The 24098-nt window shown below is 42.0% G+C and overlaps 1 protein-coding gene across 1 annotated transcript in view; it reads left to right on the forward strand.

Annotated features, from left to right (window-relative positions):
• The window catches only part of PCCB (propionyl-CoA carboxylase subunit beta), a 1054487-nt gene that overhangs the window by 615809 nt on the left and 414580 nt on the right, over positions 1 to 24098 (forward strand). The window lies entirely within an intron of this gene.

The raw sequence follows: 24098 nt of genomic DNA on the forward strand, positions 1-24098 counted from the left end.
GAGCATCTGCAATTATATGCCAATAATTGTGAGAGGTGCTAAGGAAGATCATACACAGTGCTATCACAGCATATCATGAGGGTCCGTCCTTCCAAGAGAGGGCTTAGAACTACCACAGTAAAATAAACTAAAGTATATGAAAGAACTTTCTAAACTGTAAAATAATATAGAAATGTAAAGTATCATACTTTATATTCTGATCTATTTCTCCTCTCTCTCTCTTTTCCTCATTTCTTTACCTTTCCTTCTTTCATTTATTGGCACCCCAAGGTCAATTCAAAATTCTCAAACAAAGATTCATAATTACAAGATAGTTATATAATCAGAAAAACTCCCAGTAAATATTCAGGGGGAATGGGATGGAATGTAGGGTATGGAAATAGAGATGAACCTTCAAGGATTCTTTAAATAAAGTTAACATTTATTCTTTAAATAAAGTTAGCATCTATTGAGTATCCATGTCTGCCAAATGCAGTGTTAGGCACTGAAGGTACAATGAAGCTCGCATCTGGAAACAGCTGAGCACACGGTACAGTGTGTAAGTGCTTTGACTGGCAGAGAAGGAAGAGGGTGTGCAAAGCACAGAGGGAGGCTTCAAAACCAGCCTGCAGTGTCAGAAGCAGCTTTACAGAGGGCACAAGGTCAAAGCTGGGTCCAGAGGACAAGTAGGAGTTACCCAGTTGGTCAAACGGAGGGAAATCCATACACCTCAAAGCAGCAACATAAAAATAGCCATGGAGCAGTAAAGGACTTTAGAGGAATACAAGGAGAGCATTTCAAAGAGTCCAAGGACCAGAGCATCCTCTCTCTCCTAGAAAAGCCACAGAGGAAGAACACAAGATGGCAGTGGTGTGATGGGATTGCATGAAGCAGTGAGGCCTTGATGCATCAGACAAAAACTACAACTCACAATAGAAGTTGGCAAGAAATGGGTACCCCCTTGCCCACAGGGGTCTTGTGAAATGGAGGACAAAGCAGCAATATGTATCAAAAGCCAAAAAATGTTCCTGGTCCTTGGCCTAGTAATTCAGTCTTTAGAAATGTAGCCTAGGTAAAGATTTTCATACAAGGATGTCTAAAATGGCATTATTTTCCAATGGTGAGGAGCTAAACACAAGCCAAAGTCCAACACTGAAGTCATAGTTAAATGAACTATGGTACAGTAAATTAGCAGATGGCCAATTGCAATCATGCTCTTGAATAGCATTTAATGATGAAGAAAATACTTGTAATATTAAGTACAAAAAATAGGATCTGAAACTACATAGACAGTATAGTTCATATTTTATTTAAAACTTATCTATAGATATATGTACATGTGTATATGTATGTAAAGAAAAAAGACTGGAAGGAAAATAAAATGTTGGCAGTGGTGGAATTACACGCAGTTTTTATGTTATTCTTTAAGCTTTTTCTAATTTCCAAGTTTATAATATTCTATCCTGAATTTATAATAAACATTATAAAAGAAAACATTAACAGTCTATCTCTAAGAAATCAGATCAAAGTTGACTTGTTAAATTCTTTATGCTTTCCAAAATATTTTCCCAAATTTCATGCTATTGCTCTTTTATCTTTTTTTTTTTGGAGACAGAGTCTCACTCTATCGCCCAGGCTGGAGTGCAGTGGGGCGATCTCAGCTCACTGCAACCTCCACCTCCTGGGCTCAAGCAACCCTCCCACCTGAGCCTCCGGAGTAGCTGGGACCACAGGCAAGTACCACCATGCTTGGCTAATTTTTTGTATTTTTGTTAGAGATAGGGTTTCGCCGTGTTGCCCAGGCTGGCTATTACTGCTTTTTAAAAGAAACCAATGAAGAATCTTTTTTACTAGGAACCCAGAATGCTTAGAGAACAAGCTGCTATTTTAGGGATTAGTGATTAAGACACCTGCTGAGGACAGTTGTCAGCAGAGAATGATATGGGGGCTCCCTCCATGCCCCCAGAACCAGAGAACCTCCTATCGCCTTTCTACCTTTTCTGCTCCATGCATATATATATATGAGAATGAGCAATAGCCGAGGCTTTTGACCCTGATCTTTGACCTGCAGTTTTAACTCTGTTATGCCGTTTCTCTGTAACCCAGCATTAAGAGGTTTTACAAGTGGGTGGGCAAAGCCAGTCCATTAAGCTTGGAAGACACTTCCTAGAGAACTGGGAGAGGATACGTCACGTGAAGGAGATCTTTCCAAAATAAGTACTCATATCCTTTTGTAAAAGTATCTCCTCGCCATTCATTTTTTTACACCAAATTAATTAACAAGTTTTCAGCAAGCCCAACCCTGACAGGTAGGTATTTGGAGCCTGGGTCACTTCCCCAATCTTTCCCTCTCCTTGGTGTATTCATTGTGCTACATGGAGCTTGAAAGGCATTCCCTTAGAAGAGACAGAAGTGGCCAGGCGTGTTGGCTCATGCCTGTAATCCCAGCACTTTGGGAGGCTGAGGCAGGTGGATCACTTGAGGTCAGGAGTTTGAGACCAGCCTGGCCAACATGGTGAAACCCCGTCTCTACAAGAATATGAAAATTAGCCGGGGGTGTGGTGGCACACGCCTGTACTAGGGAGCTACTGTACTCAGGCGCCTGTACTCAGGCCAGCTACTCCCTCGGGAGACTGAGTGAGGAGAATCACTTGAACCCAAGAGGTGGAGGTTGCAGAAACTCGAAATGGTGCCCCTGCACTCTAGCCTGGGCGAGAGGAAAAAGAAGAGACAGAAGTAGTTACACCAGAATAGTGTAATTCTCCCTGGGTCTTTATCATTTGCAAATGTTGCACTAAATTTCCCTAACAGCAAGCCTATACCTTCCATGTTCTTCTTGCTCCATCAGGGCTTTTTAAAACCCCTTTTGCTTGTCTTTAGCCTTTCTGTTTCCTCCACAAGCTTTGGCTTGTTCTGATTGTTAGCCTTCCTGACACTCTTCTCACGGTATGACAGGCCTGGGCCAGCCATCGATTCCCATTGCACCCCATTCCTATAGGATTCTGTTCACCTCACTATGTAAAAATGTAAATACATTTTGTTCCCCAGATTTTGCACCTTTGTACATAGATCTCAAAGCTTTTTGCACACTGTGACCCATTTACTGGATGCTTACACCTAAAAATATCTGTTTTCATATTTATTTTATGCTATAGTGGTTATCCTCCCTATAGTTGGGTTCCTGGTTTTATTAGACCGATTTCTCCCTGTCCCTTCACAATTGGGGTGGAATCTCTCAATTAGGTAGGTGTTTCCTGTCAAACAGGTCTTCCCAGATTTAGTGCAAAGCGCTCAGTAATCTCTGCCAGAAGTGCTGGTATCAAAAGCCACAATCTAGAAAACCAAAGCCTGCTGATACCAGGTGTAGCCAATACTTCAATTTTCATTCCTCATTATTCTCCACAAGTGGCAGCCTTTAAAATGGAGCATGACATATTTATGACCTCTGTCCACCTCTCCCCTTAACTTTCTGTGTTTTTTTATAAGAGCCTCCTCTCCCCTTAACTTTCTGTGTTTTTTTATAAGAGCCTCCCAAGACAATGAAGAGATATGGCAGGGTTCTTCTGCCTCCAGGACTCACTGCTTCATATGTAAATCTATAGATGTGAGTGTTGATCAATACCACTGATATCTCCTGGTAGGTGTTGGCCACATTCTGCTTGCCTGCAGAATGCCTGCTTGCCTCCAGCAAAACAACTCACCCTGCTCCCTGCTTCAGGCCACTTGGCTCCCCAGAAGGGAATTGGTCACCAACTTCCATGACTCACCTCTCCCTCACTGGGTGGGAACAGCCTTGCTCATTCCTGCCAGTGCCCGCCACTGAGCATGCTCCCTGACTGTTGAGTGTGGAGCACTGCTGGGCAGGCACACAAAGACACTGTCCTCGGCCCAGGCGGAGATGCTTCTCCTCCACCAGCTGCTCCTAATCACTGTTGTACTCACAAGCTTCTTGAAATTGGTTTAAGCCCCCCTCCCATCTTGAAAGGCTTTCTTTCTGCCTTCCTGCCTGGCATGCATCTTCCCACTGTCTAGGCACCCCTTCTCCTCTGCAGTGTTGAAGGAGCCCCCATCAAGGCTTGCACCGTCTCTGCAAGCAGGGGGAACCAATTGTGCTCAAAGCACCCAGTGCTCGCTTAGGCAAGAAGCTGAACATGGTGCAGTCCACAACAATTCTCTAGGCGTTTGGTTCTCCTGGCCCTAGAGTCCTTTGTGGCTCTCTCTGCAAAGAAGCACTTGTTCACCCGTTGGTTCTCTAGAAAGCCTGTTCACAGTTCTTCTAAGAGTATAGTTCTTAAATCAGCAGAATCAGCATAAATCAGCAACCTCTTACTGTTAATAATAATTCATTAACTCTCCTGAGCTCTCAGCTTTAAATGTTTAAGAAGCAACGAACACAAAACACACAGGAACACCTTACACTCACAATGGTCATGATTTTCCCCTCACCCCTTCCCACCCATGCCCCTTTGCTGGGTCTTTAGAACAGAAACTCAGCTGGGCTTTTTCAAGTGCTCCCACCCTTACCTAACCCATGCCTTACTTTTCCTTCCAAGGTCTCAAGTCTCACCTCTACAGCCATGGAATTGTAGATACAAAATGAACCTTGGAGACAATCCCATCACTCTCATTTTTTATCTGTAGCAGGTACAAATTTTCACTCCACAGTCTCAGAGGTGAAAAATGTAACTTTATTATAACTGAACTTAGTTTTGTTTCTTTTTGTTTTGTCTTGTTTTTTGAGATGGAGTCTCACTCTGTTGCCCAGGCTGGAGTGCAGTGGCGTAATCTTGGCTCACTGCAACTTCCGCCTCCCGGGTTCAGGCAATTCTCCTGTCTCAGCCTCCTGAATAGCTAGGATTACAGGTGTGCACCACCACACCTGGCTAATTTTTGGATTTTTGGATTTTTTTGGTAGAGATGGGGTTTCATCATGTTGGCCAGGCTGGTCTCAAACATCTGACCTCATGATCCACCCACCTCAGCCTCCCAAAGTGCTGGATTACAGGCGTCAGCCACCGTACCCAGCCAGAACTTAGTTCTTAAGTTCTCATTTCTGTTTAATCTTGCCAATGCAGAGTAACTCAGTCCTTTTCAGGCTTTTTTCTCTCAGGTCCTTCTGGGTTAATACTCAACCAGGTCAGGATTCTCCCCCTGTTCGCTTCCTTTTACCCAGAATCTAAGTTCAGGTGGGGGACGTGTGAGGTGCAGCTTATGTTTCATTCTGGCATTTGACGAAATGGGTGTCAGTTGGGCCTGCAGCCATTCTCTCACTGTAAGTCTCTGGCAGGACAGCCAGCTTCTCGCTCGGTCCTCAGCACCTGGCACCCATGTTCACAGCTGCTGTCAGCAGGCCTTCAAGGCTTCTACTCGCCAAGTTGAATGGGTTGTGTTTGCCTCACCTAGGTATGCCAGATTTAGCAAATAAAAATGTAGAATGGTCAGGCACAGTGGCTCACACCTATAATCCCAGCACTTTGGGAGGCCAAGGTGGGCAGATCACATGAGACCAGGAGTTTGAGACCAGCCTGGCCAACATGACAAACGCTGTCTCTATTAAAAATACAAAAATTAGTCAGGCGTGGTGGCACATGCCTGTAATCTCAGCTACTCAGGAGGCTGAAGCAGGAGAATCACTTGAACCTGGGAAGCAGAGGTTGCAGTGAGCCGAGATCGTGCCACTGTACTCCAGCCTGGGTAACAGAGCAAGACTCCATCTCGAAAATAAAGTAGGATGCCCAGTTTAATTTAAATTTTAGGTAAACAATGAATAATGGGTTTTTGGGGTCTACCTACCAGCCACCTTTCACTACTTTCTCACAGAAGTAGAGGAATCCAGTCATCCCTGTCTCCCCCAGGGAGGCGGGGGCCCTGACACAGATCATCCTTCTTGTCCTGTGGGTGAAAGATAAAGCCAGAGAGAAAGCCACCCCTCTGTGTGTGACATCCAAAAACACTGTGCCCTCTTCCTCCAGGAAGCAGGGGCTGAGCCTACACCCCAGAATCCAGTCCTATGAAAAGTCCCTTTTCATGTTTAACAGGTATAATGTTACAGTTTGGAATCATGAAAAAGTTCTGGAGATGGACAGTGGTGATGGTTGCAAAACAACGTAAATGTACTTAATGCCATTAAATAATACGCTTAAAGCGGTAAATTTTATGTTGTGTACATTTTAGCACAATTTTTGTTTTAAAGATCTGTCTTCATGGAGGGAAAGGAAGTAGGGAGAAGACAAGGACTGCCTTCTTCAATTATGGATTAAAAAGGCAGGATGTTTAAAGTTTGCACTTTGGGACTCTGTAGTGATTCTTAGTTAGGTTGCATTCATTTCCTCCGCCCTTCACAGTGCTTTGGCTTCCTCAGTGCTTGGCAGGAGGCAAGATGGCTACAGCTGGTCTGGCCTCACAACTGTGTGTGCAACAACAGCTGTAAAAGGAGAAAGTCCTGCTGCTGCTAGGAGCACTCCTAGAAATTGATGTCCCTCCCCAGAAGTCCCAGTAAACCTCTTTCTCACAACTCATTGGCTCAAACTGGCTCTAATGCCCATTTATTACTCAATCCTTGACAAAGAGAATGAGCATCCCGTAGAACCAATCAGGCCCAGCTCTGCAAATGAGGAAGGGTTGTCTTCCCTTGAAGCAGTCAGCTGTCAGGGAAAGGTGGAGGAGTGTTGGATGCCTACATAAAAATGGGTCTGTTGGGAAGGGAGAATGGGGAGATGGATGCACTAGGTAGAAAAGCCAGCATCCGGTGCATAGGGGCCAGGGTAGAGCAAAATTGCACTTGCATTGTATGGTGCTTATTTGGGTGTTTTCAAGGCCCTCAGAAGGACAGAAGAGAAAAGAGGGATGGAGGGAAACTGAGAGAGCCAGTTACTCCATAATGGGACACCTCCTGTGACCACAGAAAAATCAAAGCCTTTAATAAATTCTACTCAACCAATTGGTGTAAGCTCTGCACAGCTGAATCCTCAGATGCTCTAGGCCTTTTTCACTGTACCCCACTCCTACCCCAGCCACCATGGAGCCTGTTTTTCTCAGGGATTCCTGATGGTCCCCGAGGATACTTCCTGCAGGTGGGATGCTTTCTATGTCCTCAAATAAGAACACCTGTTAGGCCAGTGTGCTTCATAAAGGAAGTTCTTTTTAACTCTAATGACATAAACATGCAATTGGATTGATGGGATTTTAAAACAAAATTTAGAGTGAGGCATGAGGCAAAATTACAAGGATTTGGGAGAGACTTAAAATGAATGTAGGCCGGGCGCGGTGGCTCACGCCTGTAATCCCAGCACTTTGGGAGGCTGAGGCGGGCGGATCACAAGGTCAGAAGATCGAGACCATCCTGGCTAACATGGTGAAACCCCCGTCTCTACTAAAAATACAAAAAATTAGCTGGGCGCGGTGGCGGGCGCCTGTGTTCCCAGCTACTCGGAGGCTGAGGCAGGAGAATGGCGTGGGCCCGGGAGGCGGAGGTTGCAGTGAGGTGAGATCGTGCCACTGCACTCCGGCCTGGGCGACAGAGCAAGACTCCGTCTCAAAAAAAAAAAAAGAATGTAGAAGACCAAGATGTTATGACGCACTTAGAAGCAGTAAAATAAATGGAATAATGAAAGTAGAATTTGGTATATAGTATTCTTTCAGGTCTGGGAGCCCACAAGGAAAGAAGCTTTTATAAGAAGTTTTGAAAAGCCAGATAAAATTGTACAAGTGTATCTAATCCAACAGAGATTCTTTCTAAAATAAGAAGTGAAAAATGTGGCTTCCCTAGGGGAAGGATGGAACCTTTCTAATAATATTTGCGTTTAAGTTCACAGGTGCAGAAATTGAAGAGGATCTGGAAAAGGTAGTTAAAATCACCATGCTGTGCAACAAACAAAACATATGTGAGGTGACATTTGTCTGAGGAAATTTGTGCCCTACTTCCTCCAGCAAATATGCCACACATGATTTAAATAAACTTTTTTAATATTTAAAATTATATAAGTTTTAGATAGCATGTCTATGACATGGTGATGTACACTTATCTGTGTTTGGCAAAGTATGTTAGTCAATTTATTCAACAAACATTTCCTAAGCATCTACTTTGTATTTTGAACTGCCTTTATATGTGTATAAGTTTCATATATAAATATGGTATTATCAATATTTTAAAAGCATCTGAATCAAGAACATGTTTTTTCCACCTACACATACCCTTTAAAATATGTTCACACCAATGCATTGTGGTTGGTTTTACCTGCTTGTTTCTTGAATTGTTTACTGAAAAATGGGACATCAAATTGTTTCTAAATTAATTTCAAGGTTTGCAGCAAAATTATAGCTTTTACAGACATCAAAGCAATAGCTCAGAGCAATTGTAAAATAATAAGCAAATAAACTAAACTAGGAAATGAATATGGCTATTTTAATTGAGTGTTCTTGTTCATTATTAGAGAGGATAAATAACATAAATTCTCATGTCAGTCATTTTTACTTATAAAAAAGACTGTGATAATCTTTAGTTCTGTCTATTGATCACTTTTATAAACTGGTGTTTTATTATATTACTTGTATTAAAATTTTCTCTGCAAAAATCGTAAACCTATTTCCATGTGCTATCTGATCTGTATTTATAAACAGAAATTTGCTAAATTTACGGTACTTTGTAATCCTTCATAAATTGAATTGTTCATCAAGTTTAATCAATTTGAATTATTTATGGCTATAATTGTGTTGAGTAAGAAGTGACTGAAGTTAAGAAAAGCTGGCCATAAATTGAGCAACATTAGTTTTAAATGGAACTCTTCCATCATGGATTTCATTGTTCAGCCATATGAATAGCACTGATAAAAATTATCCATGGTGAGTATAATCATTTTTATTTAATTATGTTTTACCTCTGTCAATTCACGATGGCCATTCCTCTTTAAATATAATGCATCTGTTTAAAAAAAAATTCTCTGGACAGCTGTGGGTTCAATTGTGCAATCTTTATGCTATGCCAACTAGGAAAAAAACAGCATGGAGTATTTAATTCACGGAGTTTGGGTGGATACTTGCAACCGAAATAAAATTCTGCTTATTGGGTGCTTGTTGCCAACAAACAAATTTTGCTGCTACATCAACATCTTTAAATGTAGCTCTGGGACTGTGCCATTGGTTGTTGGGAGTGCAATCTGGCAGCAATCAGAACACCTGGAGGAAGAGTGCCAGCCAGGGTACCTAAAAAGAATTGAAAATTGCAATCTGATGGTGGCTGTTTCATTCTCATTTTGACATGTGGTTAGTAAGTGATGAAAGAGGATCGAGGAAGATCTGTCGGGTAGAAGAGGTCTGTGCACTTTCCACTATACACTGCCTTAGTGATGTGTGTGCAGGAATTCAGTCCAGGCCACAGGCAACATTAATTGGAGGTCCATCCTTCCTGCCTGCTCATTCCCAATGATCCTAGACCCAGTAGTGGTCTACGTATTGCAGATAACTTTCACTTCCATTTTTGCCCCTTAATTTACATCCTTGCCACCTTCCATGACACGTCTTAAATTACCCTCTTCTGTCCCACTCCTCTGATTATTTCTAATTCAGTTGGAAAGTTAAACTTTCTCAGAATTTTGTTGGCAGTGGGGTATAGTGAACAGAGTACAGACTTTGGCTTATTATCAAAAACACCTGGATTTTGATCCCAGGTTATCTCAATCTTGGATAAATTATCTCACTTCTTAATTTCCTCATTGACAAAATGGGCATAATAATAATATGTGGGGATAATGACATATCACCAGACTGTAGAAAGGAGACTCCATGCTTCAGCCACACTGGCTCTCACTCCTGCCCCCTGACATCTTGCTCCTCTGTCACCTTGCTGAAACAGGGAGATTTTTCCCAGTTCGTTGCTTGTCTCTTAAGGTTGCATATGTTGACTTTTTGACACTTGGATTTTTTTACAATAAAAAATGAAACCAGAAAAAAATAATAAGATGAATATGTAATAGATTTCAGAATGTGGAAGTCTTTTTAAAGCATAAAAGCATTGGAAATTATTTTTACATAATCCCTGCCCTAATGAAGCTTATATTCTAGCTATTCTCACTTGTCTATTTTTCCAAATAAACGTTAGAATAATTTTGCTGTTTGTCCCCCTTTAAAATCCTATTAGTAATTTTGACTAGGATCATGTTAAATTTAAGTGGCAAGGTGATCCATGCTGGAATTAAGGCCTTTATCAGAAAAGCAAAAGTTTTTCCAGAAACCCCTAGCAAAATTCTGCTTATCTAGAATTGCCCAAAACAGTCACACACATGACTGCCCTTCCCTGAAAAGGAGGCTGCGGGATGATGTTTAACTTCTAGACTGCAGAATGGAGGTGGGAGAAGGGAGATAAGGATGGATGCTGAGTGAGGCCACCTGCAGGCTCTGTATGAAAGAGGGAACCAGAGGCAGGAGTTACTTCCATGAGCACCTTTGCAAGATGGATGACAAGGAGCATCGCTGTTTGCTGAGAAGGTCACTCTTTGTCCCTCTTTACTGCAGGCAGCTAAGCAGCTTTGACATTCTAAGGACTTGAAACAACTACTAGGGATAGTATCGGTGCCTTGCAGATCAAAAAAGTGTGGAGCAGCCATCAGAGCAGTGGTCTTTTGGAGGCCTCTCTCAAATGCCTATACGTGTTGCATCTTTTGGCAAATGCTATAGGTTGCCTATCCAACCAGCCATATCCCATTCTTCATAGCTAACAGAACCAGAGTTTCGTTCTGGTAGCAACAGTCGTGGCACCCATGGATGAATCATGTTTGGTCATTCATGGCAGTTGCAGCTCCATTTGGCCAGTGATTGGTCTAGAGCATGGCCCAGCTTTGGCCAATGAGATGGAAGAGGAAGTCTCCTGGGGGTGAGAGGGGTTCTAGAAAAATATTGTTTTGCCTAATAAAAAGACACATCCTTGTGAGAAAACCTGTTTCTCCCTGCCCCCTTTTCCTGCTTTGAACATGGTAATATGTAGACATTATGCTTGGAGCTGTAGTTCTTCCAACTTGCATCTAGAAGTCTAAGGACAAAAAGCAATTTTTCCAGGTTAGCAGAATGGAAACATAGAAAGAGCCTAGGTCCTTGTTGTGTGAGTCAATGTATCACACATGGAACTGCCTACCTCTGGACTAAATATATGAGAAAATTAAATGTCTTTATTATTTAAATCACTTTTGGTGGAGTTGTTTATTACTTGCAACGAAAAGCATTTCTAACTGATACAGCCCTTAAAAAGGAGAGCAGAGGAGAGCCACGTGAGTCAGCTAATTCTTGAGTAAAGAACTGGGAGGGAGAAGATGTCAATAGAAGCTAATGAACTAGCAAAATCTAGGTATTCATATGAACATAACTTCTTCCTTATCCACAGGCAGTGAGGCCTAGAGACAATCAAGTTATATCTATAGAGTAATTTGAGAAGAAATGACATGTTTATACAATACATGCTTCCCTTTTAGGAAGATGGTGTAATTTCTCCATTATTTAAATCTCTTCTATCCCTACATTCTCTATTTTTTTCATATGTGCCTAAACTATTTCTTGTTAGGTTTATTGCTAGAGATTTAATGTTTAGGCTGTTGCCTCTCTCAAGATGTCAGGGTTCCCTGGGGATCTGTCTTCTACCCTTTTTTCACCCTATAATTGCCCTAAATGACAGCACCTCTTCCTCCCACCCCACCGAAACCCTACTTCAAACTGCTACTTCTCCATTCTGGGCAAATACACTTAACCTCCTACGAACATAGTCTTTTCTCGGACTGTTTTTTTGGAGGTCATCCAACCCTGATTGACAGAAAAAGGTAACATTTGGAATCCAGTAAGCTTGAGGTTAAAATATGTCATGTCAGCAATTGCTAAACAACAGTACATCAGATTAGGTCAAGAATTTGTGAAATGTTTGTGCCAAGTGAAATGTCAAAGCACAAAGTGTGTGAAGGAAAAAAAATCTCTGTGCCAGTCAAAATGTCATTCTGTCCTGCAGCAAGTTAATTTATTCCTTTCTGTCATTGCTGTTCTTGTTTCACATGTATTAATGCTGCCTCTAAATAATTGAAATTAATAGTGCCATTATCAATGGTTTGGAGTAAAAAACTAAAGAGCTAATTTAGAATCACTCAGTCAATTTGGGCTCATTTTGAAGATGGAAATTATTGACCCAACCTTAAAAATAAACCCCTACCTGATTGTCCAAAGCGTTTATACTGCAGCCATTATTTGTTCTGTTAATTTTTGTAGTGTATATAAAGAAGGCACAGAAGAAGATAGTAGAGAATGAACATTTTTTTAATGCCGTATCTGAGGAATTACAAACAAGATAGAAATGCTATAAATAGGTTTAGTAGATCTAGGTAGGCTTCAACAAATGGAATGCTAGTGGCTTGTTGAGTCAATTATGAAGCAAAACCTCATAATGTTCGTCCCCATTTTCCCACTGGTTTTAATTTCTAAATTGGCAGAGCTTTCCAGAACATGGCTCTTCTCCATGCCATTTGCTTTCTCTGAGAGCAGCTTTCTGCTGCACAGTCATGGCCAAACAGTAGGGAACTGGTCCTGCTCTTCATGCTACAGCTGGCTGGTTAATAAACCAAAATGCTTCTCTGTAGGCATCAGGGCCAGGACTAGGGTGAGGCGAGCAAATGCCTGCAGCACAACATTTAAGGAGGCACTCACTCTCAAGTGCTTCCTTAAATGCTGCACTCTGTGCAGCTCACGTGGCTCACCCTAGTCCTGGCCCTGGAAGGCATTACTGCTGTCCTTGGAATTGAAGAAAGGAGCTTGGAAGTAAAGAAAGACTATAAATCTTCTGACAATAAAAACTGTGTTCCTACCCCATTATTCGAAATTTTACATTCCAAATTCGAAGAGTAATGAGAACCACATATTGCTAAAAATGGAAGAAACTTCCCCAAAAGGAGCCCAATTAATGACTCAGAATGGGCTCAACAGCATGAAAGGACTATGTGGGACCACCATGTTCCAGAGTTCAGGATCCAATTTTCAGGTTTGGATCTCAACTTTATCAGAGACTTGGTCAAACTGAGCAAAACTGGACAAGGAAATTAAAAATCACTTGGAAACCCAATTTACTAAATTAGAATTGTAGGTCTTTTCCAATAGCGATACCCTCTTGTTTAATCTTGAGCCACCCCTCCTCAGAGTTACGGTACCTGGAACAAAGTATTGTCATCAAACGGTTGCAGTTGGACACCCAAAGAACAGAGGGGGGTGTATGGCAGGGTATTCCATCCAGGCCCGAAAATCCTGCCTCACCCCAGAATATTAGCCTCTGTGTATCCCATACACAATATGAATTGTGCAGCTACCGCAAACTCTGTCAGGTCAACCTTCAAAAGAAATCTCAGTCCAGTACTTCACGCCACCTGCACAGTAACCGTCTAATTCAGGTACCATCTTCTCATGCCTAGAGAAATGGAATAGGCCCCTAACTGGTCTCCCTGTATCCACCTATTGTTCACTCTTCAGCCAGCAGTCAGCCTGATCCTTCTAAAATGTAAGTCAGATTACGATGCACCTCTGCTCAAAACCCTCTCCTGGCTCTCTTCCTGTCAGAAAAAAAATTTCCAAATTCCGTTTTTTGGCTGCAAGGTCTATGAATCTCACCCCAGCTTCCTCCCTGATTTCATTTCCCACCTCTTATGCACCTCACTCATTGCACTCTGGCTACAGACATTCATCCTGCTCCTGGGACATGCCCCAAGCATACTTCTGCCTCAAAATCTCTGCACATATTCCTTCTGCTTGAATAATTTATTCCCAGATCTCTGCATGGTTCCCTCTGTTTAATGCTTAAATATCTATGCTTAAATGTCAGCTTAGAAGCTTCCATAACCACACTATCTAAAACAGCAGCCTTTTAACAGTTTCTGTTATTTTCTGATGTATTTTTCTTTAACTATCTAACAAGTTTTCTATCTCCTCCTAATAGAAGGTAAGCTTCACAAAATGTTACTTGTTTTTTTGTTTTTTGTTTTATTTGTTTTTTGTTTGTTTGTTTGTTGTGGTTGTTGTTTTTCATTGCTATATCCCCAACACCTAGAACACTGCCTGGAACATGGTAAATGCTCCAAATCTCTTTAAAAATATTTGTTGAAATAAGAATGAATACATGTAGGTTATGTGATTCTGGTCACTAGAGAGTGGTATTCTTTGGTGACTTAGGACTTATCCCTGGCCTGGACAAAATAACCTTTCAAGACTCTCTCCCTTTGCTTTCTGATGTAGTGGATGAAGTACGTGAGAAAAATAGAAGGATCAAGGTGAAACCAAGATTTTTAGCATGAGCAAATGGAAGAATAGAGTTCTATTTATTGAACCAGGGACAACTATGGGAGGAGCAGATTTAGGGGCTGAAAATCGACAGTTCATTTTGGATATAATAAGTTTAAGATACCTCATATATATGCAGGCGGAGATGTATAGTAGGCAATTGGATATGAGTCTGTGGTTCAGAGGAGAGGTCCAGGTAGAGTATATAAATTTGGCAGCATGTGGAGTATTTAAATTCATGGATTATATGCAATCCCCTGGGGGTAAGTGTAGACAGAGTAGAATTCTGAGGTCTAAACCCTGGGGCACTCCAGCATTTAGAATTGAGGGGATGAGAAAACACCAGTGAAGGGCACTATAAAGGGGAGGAGAGGGAAAAGTAGTAGTTGAAGGAGGATAGGAGTCTAGGAGGACTCTTCTAAATATGAGAAATGTTAGTATATCCAATGCAGTGGAAATGATCTGGTGAAGCGGGGGAAATTAATGATGCAGGAGAGAAGGACAATTGCAAGAGCAAGTTTCTAGAGTGGGAGAGAGGGGTTGGATTCAGAGTAGAGTCTTGAATAGAAGCACAGACAGTTTGCCCATCATAGCACGAGGAAAGGCAGAATCTCTGAGCACAAATACCAGAAGGTAGGTAGATGTGGTGGTAGGATCTTGTGGAAGTTCTTTTCTGGTTGCTTCTGTTTTCCTCAGTGAAATAATGGATTGGAGGTTTCAGTGAGATGGGAGAATTGCAGGGAATCAGGTGTTCAGAGGAATGTATTGGGCAGAGATGAGGAAGCAGGATGTTGAAAAGTGATGTAGAATGTTTGGGGGGATAGTGTAATTATCGAAGTGACTGGGCTGAGGGTATGACCATAGAAGTGGTGACTGAGGTGGGAACGGAGACAAAAACTACAGAGGTGACCAGCCAGGATATTGATGGATGGTCCTTTCTGATATAACCTTGGGCTGATACATGTGTGAGTAACATTAGCTACTGTTCCCTGAGTGCCTCCTAGGCACCAGAAAATTCATGCAATTCTCTCCTTCAATCCTCACAACTCTACAACAACCCAAAAAATTGGAGATTATTATCCTCTGTTTCATCAAATATGAAAAAAGTTTCATTAACTAACTCAGGGTAGTACAGCGACATGGATGCAGGATTCACACTCAGGTCTTCTGACCCCTAAGCCGTGTCCTTGCCCTTGGCCTGCACCATACATCTCCAAGTGCACCACCTGCAAGCTTTAGTTCATGGCCACAAGTTACATGTGAGTTTGGCCAGGGCCAAGAAGTCTTTAAGTCTCAATTTTTGTTGTTTGAGCCTCAGCCAAAAGACAGATCCAGAGGCTGCCTGCTTCAGTCTCCTGAAAGAATAAGTCTTTTTTAACTCATCTAGGTTAGTGTCACCTTGAGCACTGGAAACTAATATAAGAAGGCAAGTCTAACCATCATAGTTTGTTTGGGTTTGTTTGCCTCAGGCCAGGCCAATAAAGTCACCCCCTGAGGCAAACAAACCCAAACAGATTGTGATGGTTAGACAAAGACCTTTGTCTTACTATAGCAGGAGACCCTTGGAAAATTCTGTAGTCCAGGGCAGGGGACTTCTTGCTCATTCACAATATGGTAACCCCTCTTCCATCTGGAAAAATAGCGAGGCCGGATACCTAGTCACTGGTATTTCTAAAACGTTCTACTGCAAGGCCAGGGCTTCCTACTCCTAGGAGATAATTTATGCAAGTGATATGTAAAGATATTAGAGATGGCTGGGCACAGTAGCTCACACCTGTAATCCCAGCACTTTGAGAGGCTAAGGCAGGAGGCTCACTTGAGGCCAGGACTTCAACATTGGCCTGGGCAATATAGCGAGACCCCCATCCCTACAAATAATTAAAAAATTAGCCCAGGAGTTCAACACCTGAAGTGATCTATGATTGTGCCACTGTACTCCAGCTTAGGCAACAGAGCAAGACCTGGTCTCTAAGGGGGGAAAAAATACAGACATGAAAGTTTCCACAAAATTCACCTATTTCTTGCTGCAATTAGAGAAATTTGTATGTTTTTTGCTTTGTAATAATTCTACTAGAGAGTGGAGAAACCCTTCCTCTCAGTGCTGCAAATGAGAAAAAAGAACAGTGTAATTGGATGCCATCATTGCTAATCATCTAGACCAGAACCAATCTAGTTCTATTGAACTGGCTCTAGTCCGATAGAACTTTCTGCATTAAAAGAAATGTTCTATACTTGTGCCTTCCAATTCAGTAGCTGTTAGCCACACATGGATACCGAACACTTAAAATGTAGCTAATGCAAGTAAGAAACTAAAATTTCAATTTTATTTAATGTAAATTTAAGCCGTATGTGGCCAGTGGCTGCCATATTAGACTAGGTAGCTCTAGATTATAAAACAGAAGGCCAGGCCACCTCAGCCCTTTGAACACAGTGATCAAGTTTGTCCACAGAACCTTGCAATAAAGACCCTTGCTTGGTCAGCTCCTCCTAAGAAAAGATATCTCCACTGCTCACTCCTTTTCAAACAAAAGATAGAAACCCCATGTGATCATTTTCTATTACTGCAACCAAGTACCACAGCCTTGAAGGTTAAACAAACACGTATTTATTATCTCAGTTTCTATAGGCCAGAAGTCCATGTACAGTGTAACTCAACTGGGTTCTCTGCTTAGGGTCTCACAAAGTCCAAGACAAGGTCCCAGCAGGGCTATGTTCCTTTCTGGATCTCCAGGGAAGAATCCACTTCCAAGTTCACACAGGTTGTTGGCAGGATTCTGTTTCCTTGTGGTTGTGGGCCTTTGTTTCTTTGCTGACTGTCAGCTGGGGGCTGCCCTTAGTTCCCAGAGGCCTGTATCTGGTCCTTGCACATGGCCCCTCTTTCTCAGATGCAACAGCACATCAAACCCTTCTCATGCTTGGAATCTCTCTGATGTCCTACTCTGCCCTTAGCTAGGAGAAGGCTCTGCTGTTAAGGGTTCACATAATTCCAAGGGACCCACTCAAATAGTATCTCTATTTTGAGATTAGTTGATTAGTAACCTTAATTACATACGTGAAGTCTCATTTGCCAATTAACATAACATAACCACAGCAGTAACACCAGGGGGCAAAAGTTTTAGAGCCAAAATTCTGCCTATCACAACCTAATAGCAGAGAATGGAGAAACTAGTGAGGTTACAGTTGGTCATTACTTAGTGCCTTCTTGAGTAGAAAATAAAGTGAGCTTGTTGAAAAAATAATTTTTATTTATTTATTTATTTATTTATTTATTTGGACAGGCACGGTGGCTCATGCCTATAATCCCAGCAGTTTGGGAGGCCAAGGCAGGTGAATTGCTTGAGCCCAGGAGTTTGAGACCAGCCTGGGCAATGTGAAGAAACCTTGTCTCTACAAAAAGTAAAGTAAAAATTAACTGGGCGTGGTGTTGCATGCCTATAGTCCCAGCTACCTGGGAAACTGAGGTGGGAGGATCAACTGAGTCCTGGAGGTTGAGGCTACAGTGAGCCATGATTGTGCCACTGAACTGCAGCCTGGGCAACAGAGTGAAACTGTCTGAAAAAAATAAAAAATAAAAAATATTTAGACTATTTTTTCTTAGAGTCCCAAGCCATTTGTCTCACTTCATTATTAAAACAAACTGGCAAAGTGGTGCTCATTCCCAGTCTCTGTCAAGGATCCCCAAGTATTTCAGGTTACACTCCTTGGAGGGTCTTAATCTTCGGGATAACTTCCAGCAAAGGCACAAGAGCTGTTACATCACTTTGGAGATCTTTCTCATCACAGGAGAATCTACCAGCGATTCAAGCACTCTTTCCCGGTTTTGCCAGTGCTGAGTTAGATATTAAGTCATGATAAGGACAACCTGGCCTACAGGCTGTTAATTAATGAACAAACCTCATAGGCAAACTAAGCTACTCGGCTCCAGTTAGCAAATTCCAGTAAGAAAATGAAGTGAGTGGAAAAGTACTTCCTGCTAATTAGGTGAAATGAGACACTGAGTTTTCAAGTTCTGAACAAAGAGCTGTTTTGTGTCTGTCCTCCTCCTGGAGAGATGGGAAGAAGGTATCTTTGGGCCAAGAGTTCCGAGAGAGAGCTGAGAGAGGATCAGGCCATTACCTGAAAGAGTGAATAAAGGACAAGCTGATGCATTTTCCAAGAGTGAGTGTACATGTGGTCTGGGAAGTCTCATGAGAGAAATCAGCTCAGAGGGCCACGGTGTTGAGAACCAACCACTGGTTTCAGAAAGTCGTCATTCTACGCCAGGACTGTGGAAGCTGTCAACTTCTTTCCCTCCACCACCTCTGCCCATTGTATCAGAAGCCACTTAAAATGCACCTGCAGGTTAAGCCCTATTACAGACTCTGGGAGCCAACTATCTTTGACAGGGGTAATGAAAATAGAGAGAAAAATCTTCTACCCAGCTGGCTCCACAATTTCTGTTAGAGGAGAAACTATCTTGTTTAGGAAAATACCTTGAAATGCTAGGTGGGAAGAAAGAGTGAGCCCTAGGACTGAGGTTGGCAGGAGTCAACAAAGAAGCAGCTAAATTTATCTGCTTAGAAAACGTAAAGGGACTTGGAGTAGGAGTGAGAAAGAGGAAGGAGATGGAGGAGAGAGGAGATTAGGAAAGAGAGAGTTCACACAGTGGGAATCTGGAGTCTGGGAGCTGGCAGAAATGATAAAGGGGACTTTTAAGAACAGGGCTGTCTGATATTAACTCTACATCATCCATTGTCTAGTACTGATCTGTAGCTCCCACCAGCAGTTAAAGTTCTACAACGTGCTGCTAACTGCCGTGAGTGGTGCTTTCGGAGGAAACCAAGGAGAAGAAGCTAGGTCCCTTGATTTGATCCACATTGGGGTGGGAAATAACTCAGCCAAAGCTGGAAATCAGAGCATGAATGACTAGGAAACTCTTAGCCCATGGGACAATGCATAACCTGGGAGGGCACTGTACTTCCCCAGGATGGGGCTTGAATCAATCTTAGCAGATACTAAGAGTCAGGGTGACCCCAACTGACATCTGAGTTGCATAAAGATTCGATTAGCCACTCAATGATTCAGCATTACACCTGTCTTGTTGCTTTTTCTGTCTTGATTTAATATCATGGTTTTCCCAAAATCTGAATGTACAGTTTCCCACCCCCCTCCCCTTGGACCAAGTTTCTAGCTTCACATCTAAATCCCCGGTGACTGGCCTCCTGCCCACTACAGGTTTCATTGAGATGTGGTCACCCTGACAATAGAGAGCAGGTGTCAGCAGACCCATTGAGTGATGATGAAGATTCTTAGGAGCAGCTATATTATATGATCGTCAGGTCAAGCTAGTTTGGCTAACAAGTTTAGGGGCTGAACTCTTCACCCTCCTAAGGCTGAGGACTCTACAGATGAGACCCAGTGCTTCATGGAAGACACCAAGGGATGAGAGCATGTCACCAACATAAGGAAAAGTTTGGTTAATTTATCAGAGCCCTTGTGTAAATACACTTCACAGAAGGCCTGGGAACATGTACAAGTCTCCTCCTTTCAATTAAAGTCTAACAATTCTACCCTCCTCACTTGAGACTGGCTCATGCTACAGCACAAAACAACCTCCCAGCCATGTTGCATTCATCTGGAGGCCTGGGCAGAAGCCTATCACTGCTGCCCAGCCCATAAGGGTGGGCAGCACCTAGCTTCCAACACTACTGACACTCTCTCTGCATGAGCTTACACACCTCTTATGCCTGGGACCCATGTTTTGCTTCTCTCTCCACTCTGACATGCTTTGCCTCCAGCCTAAATTTTCCATTCCAATGGCCTATCTTTTCCTGTTACCATCACCTCCAACCTCCCCTTAGCTCATCCTCCTTCTTCTTCCTCTCCTTGACTCAACCCCTGCTGCTGGCCTTCTGGAGCCCTCATCCGTTGGTAAACGTCTTTTCTTACAACAAAAATCTTTCCCCTTTGGTCTCCTTTCTCCTCCTGCCTTAACTGAAACATGACCCTTGCAGAAGCACATTGCCTTTCCTGCAATCCCCTGAAGTGAGGATGTTGATTCTTCACACATCCTAGTACTCTTTAAGGGAACTGACATATTTACTCTTCTGGCTCTATATTACCATATTCAAACTTTTATTCTTGAAAGTAAAAGAATACTGGGAAGGCTGGGAAAACCCTTTACCCTGTTTTGTGGCCATTGGTATCTATTCTTCTCTTCATCATTCACTCCACATTCACTAGACCTCCATCAAGCTCTCTTCCTCAAATCCTGCCAAGATTTCTGGTAGCCATTAGCCACTTCCTCTCCTATAGCTTTATATTAAATGTGATCATTGCCCAGAACTAGTTCAACTCTGCTAACTTAAACTCTGATGTCACACCAAAAACCGTTACCAGTCCATTTTCCAGTTCTCTCTTTTAAAGAAAACAAACAAAAACAATTACTCTTTGACCTTATTTAGAGTGCTAATCCATGGATCCCTCTATGTGACTTTATTCTATCTCTCATCTGCCTTCAACTGTCTCACCTACTGAGACCCTATGTGCTATCCATCAAACCAGTATTTTACCACTATCTTTTATCGATCCATTCAGATATAGAAACAGCTGAGAATAAGTAAGTTCATCTATAAATGAAACACTAAAAACAATGAACACTGTTCTATGTAACGGAAACACTAATGACAAGCTTAAGGTTTTCTACCAGGGGCTGGCTAATACTTAATGACTAATACGTCAGAACAAAACCACATCAGGTGCCTATAGATAAACTTTGCTTGGATTTAGATAGAGCCAAAGATATACATCATTTCCCGGTTGGATTTTGAGCAGTATTGGAACACTGGAACTTAAAGAATCCTATTCAGAAACAACTTTTTTTGGAGAATCCTATTCAGAAACAACTTTTTTTGAGACAGGATCTCATTCCGTCACCCAGGCTGGAGTGCAGTGGCTCAATCACTGCTCACTGCAGCCTTGACCTCCCAAGCTCAAGTGATTCTCCCACCTCAGCCTCCTCTCTGTACCTGCTGCAGCAACACCTGCCCCAGCTACTAGTGGAACAGAGACAGATATCTGGGGCCTGCAGTTCTTATACAGGCCTATCACTGGATGACTGACTCCAGGAAGACTTCACAGAAGAGAGCCTGGGCAAGCTGCAGGACCCGTTCTCTCTGTACCACTACCACACCATCATGATCTGCACAAGGACTTGTCCCACGGGTCTGAATCCAGGGAAGGCTACTGTGGAAATCAAGAAAATGATGGCCACCTATAAGGAAAAGAAAGTCTCAGCTTAATTGTTTCCATGCTAAACATGACTTGTAACCAGTTCAGAGCTGAACATAATTTAGATCTAATTTGAGTTCCTGAAAAGATCTTGATTTTCCATGAATACAGCATGCATAATAAAAATTTTAAGAAGTAAATAGACATTATTCTACTTTATTAACAACAACAAAAAGAATACTAACCTTCAAATCAACTCTGTGCAGGAAGCTTTGACCTAGACAAGTAGGCCTTACTCTTCAGGTGGCAGTCACCATTGTCTCTTCCTTTTCCCCTATAAGCCATGGCCCTTTAGAGTTGAGTTCCAGAATCTTATAAGAAGACAACTGTCAAAGTTTGCATCTGGCAAATGGTTAGGAAAATGGTTGCTAGGAATTGTAATAAGGAATAGGAATGTAGGGGGAAAAAAAACCAGAGATTGGGGAAAAGCATCAACAGTAAAAGACAAAAATCTAAGTCAAGTGCAACAGACTTATCTCATTTACAGGCCAGGGAATAAGGAGCCATAAGAAGGGCTCACTCAAAGAACTGGAGAAAACACAGTGAGGGGACACTGAGTAGAAGAGGTTCACTGAGGCATGAGGGAAATGGAAGCATGGGTCCACCTCAGGAAACAGGGCTGGCAGCATCAAGGTATGAAGCAGACTCCATTCACCTGCCTGACATGCAAGAACAAGGCTTTCCATCCCTCCATAACACCTGTTGCCAGTGACTTGGGCACCCAGGCACAAGGCTTGAGAAGAATTAGTCCCCTCCCTGATAGGGGATGGCTACAGGGAACCTGCCTCTCCACCTGCAGGTTTAAATGCAGCCAAATACTTATACCCGGATCCCACTGATTTGTGAGACTAAACCCTGTTGATCCGCCAGTCTCTCCTTGGAAGGGGTGGCATTCACAGGAACAGCTTTAATGGCACATTGAGGTAAAGAGTAATAATACTTAATTCATCCATTGATCTTTTACTGAAAATATAATATGTATAAGTGAAACAAAGTCAGCCCCAGAATGTCTGCAAGATTATAGCTGAGGTTTGCATTGAGTTTGCTACCCCCAGGCAAAGGGAGGACCTAGAATTTTCAAGCAGGGCTAAAGCAATCACTTTGCTGGTATGTGCCAGCCAAGTGACTAACACCCAAACATGTTTAATATGAAACAGCACTAGGAGACTGCATATAGCCTCAGGGAGATCAGCTGCTAACCAGCTCAGATTATAGCTGCAATCCCTCATATGCAGCCACTTACAGTGTCTCTCCACATGTCTTCAGAGGCACACAGCACTGTGTACAGGAAAAGGACTGCCCTTGAGATTGAAAGATCAGAGTTCTTCTTCCCATTCTGTAGCAGTTTGTCATGTGACTTGGATCAGCCTTGTCTGAAAAATGAGGCTGAAGCCTTGTCCATAAAATGGGGCAACACCTTCCCTCTCTGCCCTCTGTGGTAGTTTTAAGAATCAAGTGAGAAATATTATGAGAATTAAGAGATGATGACAATGGTATAGAGCTATACCATATAATACTTGGTATATTATATTACACACAAGTATCATAAATCTCCCTCTATACTTTCATTGGTACTAGAGGGAATTTCTTTCAATGGCAGGGATGAGGAAATCAAAACAATAAGATTTTTGGTTCATGCTTTAATATCAGCACCATCGAAAGCACCAATTTAGCTGTTTATTGTGGACTTTTGTCATCCCAGGCAGTATGTTGGAGTCTTTTCAAAGAAAAGATTAGACCTCCCTCTTCAGTGTTATCTAGGGCTATCAATTAGACCATCTCTGATATTTTCCAGCTGGTGCTTTAAAGAAATTCCTGTTTGAGAAATGTATGCAAATATTTCTCCCATCTGCAATTACACAGGCAAGAAAATAAGCAAAAGGATTTTATATTTCTTTCTTCCTCTTTTCTTCTTTTTGTTTCTATCCACATGTATATCTCACAGAGGAGCTAGGGTGCAGTGGATGAGGTGGGTGAGGTGAGGAAGACACTTGCTTCAAGTGCAAAATTTATTGGAGCACCCAAAAACTCAAAAATGAAGATATGTAATGTTTTAATGCAATATTTTTAAATTAATGCAAAAAAACACAATGAATTACATATCAAAAATTTAAATAAAGAACAGTTACAATACCATGCTGAGACATTTTGAAGACTGAGGCAAAAGGAAAAATCAGTAATACCGATCCTTTAAAATTTTGATATTTTATTCATCATGGATTTTTGCATTCATGTTTATGTAATCATAATAGCAATATTTTTCTTTCTTAGGGGCATTTAAAATTATAGTTTGCCTTAGTATCGGTGGCATCTTGGATTTGGTTAAGTGCTTTCTAGGCGATATCTGAAACAAGTATAACTCCTGGCAACCAAAACTCAACTTGACTTTTTCTCCCACAGTTTTCTTTAAACATTTATTCAGTGAAAGTCACCTTCCCTGCCCCTGAATGAAAACTGGGAGTCCTAAGGCTTTCCTATTCACTCTTAAATAATGGAAAAGCCTCACAGCCATTTTAAGTCACAAACACAGTCTCAGTTTAGTGATTAGAATGCATAATCCC

This window comes from Macaca thibetana, chromosome 2, assembly GCF_024542745.1.
Source record: "Macaca thibetana thibetana isolate TM-01 chromosome 2, ASM2454274v1, whole genome shotgun sequence".
Lineage (NCBI taxonomy): Eukaryota > Metazoa > Chordata > Mammalia > Primates > Cercopithecidae > Macaca > Macaca thibetana.